Genomic DNA, 4,885 nt, shown 5'->3' on the forward strand with positions numbered 1-4,885 from the left:
CACGCACGCCACTTATCAACTTAGCAAATCCAGGAGCATTCCTATACGACTAGCGCATCCACATGTAAACCAGATCATCACAGGAGCTCCTATGATAGCAACTCAACAAGTACAGTAGCATGAAAACCCTAGAATAGCATGCATCCACAACTACAGAGCTCAAGTAGGGACCAATGCATGAGTAGGGCATAGAGCATTAACCAGACGAGCATCACATCAATATAGCCATGGCCATATGTCCAATACAGTAGCCGAAGCAGATGAGCAGGAGGAAGATGGAGCTCACCGTGGGAGATTGTAGCCGAGGCAGTACTCAGTGGGCACCAGGGTTGCGCCTGAATGCCGTTCAACCGGTGAGGAACCGCATCGGAGTTGCGCTTTGCACCGCCCAACCGTTCTTTAGCAGGCCCATGTTGACGGCTGCCCCATCACCTAAAGGAATCAAATAGTTAGTAATCCAGATCATAGGAGTATTTCCCAAACACTACATCATTTCACTTTGTTCAGGATTTAATATTAGGTGCAGACAAATTAAAGGCCTATATTGATAACTAAAAACTAATTAAGAAGAATATATTAGCAAAGAACAAAAGAAAAAATAAAGGCTCTTAGCAATGCAATCATAGAAAAGTGCACAATAGGAAAGGAAGACATGCAGAAATCGGGAGCTATAATCATTGCTACCTAGCAAAGCTAATGAGCACGACATAGTGAAACCAGAATGTACATGAGTAGTACTACTCATTTTGACTCGTGGCATGAGATGCTGAGAAAGGTCTAAATCAGGAAAGAGTACATATGAAGAGCGAAAGAGAGGGGAGTGCGCCTTTTCCACACACGTTGCTCCTCTCACAAGCAGGAATAACATTAGGCATGGAATAGTTATTCAGTTTCAATAAAAGAGAAGCCGAGAGGCAAAGGATCAATAAGAACCTGGATGGGTTGGGCCTCAACGGAAACTGAGTATTGATCCATACATGGCGTAGGTGCACCACCATTGATCAACTTCAACACCACACCGATAACCCGTATTGCCGATGCCCACCCGCCCACACTCGGTCCTCTTGCCAGGGACACTGCATAGCAGGCAACACATACACTTGATCACACAAATCTTAATCAAGTTTCTTCTTGCAAAATAAAGGAGCATATTCATAACACATCGAGATGGGACGACGACGATCTCGATCAGAGGGGGTAGTGATGACAACAACATACATGAGCAGTAATATGGTAAAAAAAGGTAGTTTGTTGTATTATGATATGACAAGTTGACAATAATGGGATTGTGTAGCTTAAGAGCATCAGAAGACACTTTTATAGAATATAAGAAATAAACAATAAATATTATCTAACTCGTTGGTAACTGAACCATCCAATGCAGCATAACAACCCAACTAAATGTCAAGTATAGATGATGTTGCGATAGTTGAGGTGTTCACAACCCAACTAACTACAATAACCTAGGCGAGGCCGATCTTTTGCCCTACACATCTTAGTATGGACGTGCCAGAATCCGTCTTATTTAATTCTTATAACAATGATTCAACTCCTGGTTCACTACTCAGCTAATAGCCACGCAATAAACAATTCAATGGTAATAGGAAGGAAAAAGTAATTAGAACTCACAATATATAGCTATCGACCTTGCTATTCACAATGACCATATCGAGAATCTAAAGGGTTGTTCTTGTTTCCAGACCGATGCACATTGATCTAGGTTGCAGTCAACTAAACTGGCCTTGCAAGCTGCAATAGTAACAACATTAGGTAAGATGGAACACTATAAATGCAAACTGGGTAAACAAAGTTAGCTAGCATAGATAATTATCATTTTCTCCGAAGGTAAGTTTTCATTAACGCACAACCAGGAATGATGATACAGTGATAGGAAGGGGTAGTTGTAAGAAAATATCTTCTATGCTGGTCACATGGCATTGATCTTTGTAATTGAACCAAACCTCCAAAATCATGTCAACAATTGAAAAGATCTTCTCAGTCAACATGAATGCCTCATAACTGAAAGTTGCAGACCCAGCATGAGTCATGTCATTCTCCTTGAAGTTCTCAGTCAGACCAATTTATTTGCTTGTGTAGAATAAGGATGGAAAATACCTTGACTGTAAGGCAAACACCTGCATAGACAAAAAGAAAAAAGAGTAAGGACTATTATAAACCAAAGTGAAGGATCCAACTTATCAAACTGTATTTCACAAAACCAAGCAGGAAAAAAAGTGCCCAAACTGATAGACAACCATTTTCCATTTTTCAAACTTCACAACAGTTGGGCGCACTGCTAATTCACAAAATGGAAGATACCAAGTCAGCAGTTTAGCTCATGACATAAAGGGACAACCAACAAGTTACATACACTTGACTAATGACTTAAGAACAAACATATATGATTGACCGATCCAGTGTAGCTATATGGCTGATTCAAATCCAGTAAGGCAAAGAAAAGAGTGAATAAACTAAAATTATTTATTCTCAAATATGTATTATTTAGCAGGCAAAAAATTACATAGATATACTAAGGTTATATTCATGACAGACGGAGTGTATACATTACCCATTTTTCTCATCCCCTGATGCAAGAACGATTGTTACACTTGTGGACAAAGTTGATGGCCTACCTATGGGAAACTCTTTTGTTTCTTCATGTGACAAATGCAAGCCTTATGTTTGTGCAAAATATTTTAACATCATCCCCGATCTGAGACAAATTCTAAATCACCAAATAATTGGATGGACCTGTACTTGGGAAAGAACACAAACCATAGATTGTATGACCATGTCTATATACTAACCAATCATTCATATCGAATCTGCAAACATGGTGCTCCTCTTGAGAGTTTTTTGCAATTCCTATAGACAATTCCTGGATCAATAAAGCTTAGTCTGATTTGCTAAAAGAATAATTTACTTTCTTCCCGTTTATATGGTTTGCTTACTCAACCTAAATCAGTGGCTTTAAAATTCATTTGTAGTCTCGGTAAAATATACACGAACAATGGACTACTATATGCCACCTCTGAAACGTCTAAAACATGTTTCAAATCTGTCTCAGTTGTTCGCATTGAAGAACTGGCTACCAGTTATCTTATTTCAAGCACCTGCAGTTCGTAGAGAAAAACAAAAGATGTTCTTCCTAATGGCAAAAGGAGCAACCATCTACGGAGCAGTGGTCAGGTGACCATAGTCAAACAATTCACGTACATAGTCTAAAGGCCTATGTGGTTTTCGTGCACCAGGACACGAGAACTTCAAAAGGATATATTGTAGATTTTAAGCGTACTAAGTCATGTGCAAAGCACGTGCAGCATGTCATCTACAGAACCAGTGCAATTGTCCAGCCAAAGGTACAGAACAACAAAAGCTCGTAGTTGTTCCTGAAGCACCTGCTACACATCATACATACGAACAACACATAGCTAACTACAAGGCTAGCAGCAGCAGCTGTTCCTAAAACAGATCACAAGACCTAACTTGTGTGTGCGTCTACACGCATCATGATCAGGTTGGGAACCAAGCCTACCAAATCGAAACACATCAGGGATTGAGAGAGAGAGATAGAAGGAGAAGAAGAAGAATAGGGGGTGGGGACGGAGACCTTGATATGATGCATATCCATGGCGACAGCGGTGTGGTCCTGGCCGTTCGATCGTTTGACTTGATGATTGGCCGCACGACAACATCTCCCTGCCAATCATCACAATATAATTGCAACATACTGCATGACCTTCTTTTGCTTCATATGGACTGGAAGTGAAAGGTTCCAGTAACCGTGATTAACAAAATGATGACTTGCAGGAGGCTAAAAATATGAGTAATGGTACATCTGCAAAGCGAATTGATTATGAACCATAAACCCTGTCAACAAAGCTCTCTCTCTCTCTCTCTCTCACAGACACACACACACAGATACACACACACATTTTCTAGTCAGCGCAGATACAAATCAATATCAGTACGAAAGCACCACACCCATCCTCTTCTTTCTTGCTCACCTTTGAAGCACTCAGGAGTTGGCCTTCATAGTGGCGGCGGATCTGGTAGAGGTGTCCATAGGAAGGGAGATTAGCAACAACAAAAATAATAATTAGGCTTCAAGAAGTGGGCCTACCTTCGAAGGAGCACGGTCGTGGCGGTTGGTAAAATGCATCGGACACGAGTAACAGGTCCCCTCTTTGGCGGATCAGTCATAGAGTCCACTTCTGTCTAGTACTTTCAAAAAAACATTTTCCCCACTATCAGTAAGCAGAAATAATATCTGTAACGTCAAGTCATACTTCAGGAGAGTAAAATATCAATGCGAGACTAAAATAGACAGCCATGTCAAGTATTAAGGTGCTACATTGAGTTGACTTAGTTCATGTTGGAAATATGCCCTAGAGGCAATAATAAAAGGATTATTATTATATTTCCTTGTTCATGATAATTGTCTTTCATTCATGCTATAATTGTATTATCCGGAAATCGTAATACACGTGTGAATACATAGACCACAATACGTCCCTAGTAAGCCTCTAGTTGACTAGCTCGTTGGTCAACAGATAGTCATGGTTTCCTGACTATGGACATTAGATGTCGTTGACAACGGGATCACATCATTAGGAGAATGATGTGATGGACAAGACCCAATCCTAAGCATAGCACAAGATCGTGTAGTTCGTTTTGCTAGAGCTTTTCCAATGTCAAGTATCTCTTCCTTAGACCATGAGATCGTGTAACTCCCGGATACCGTAGGAGTGCTTTGGGTGTACCAAACGTCACAACCTAACTGGGTGACTATAAAGGTGCACTACAGGTATCTCCGAAAGTGTCTGTTGGGTTGACACGGATCGAGACTGGGATTTGTCACTCCGTATTACGGAGAGGTATCACT

This window comes from Triticum aestivum, chromosome 6B, assembly GCF_018294505.1.
Source record: "Triticum aestivum cultivar Chinese Spring chromosome 6B, IWGSC CS RefSeq v2.1, whole genome shotgun sequence".
NCBI classification, from domain to species: Eukaryota; Viridiplantae; Streptophyta; class Magnoliopsida; order Poales; family Poaceae; genus Triticum; species Triticum aestivum.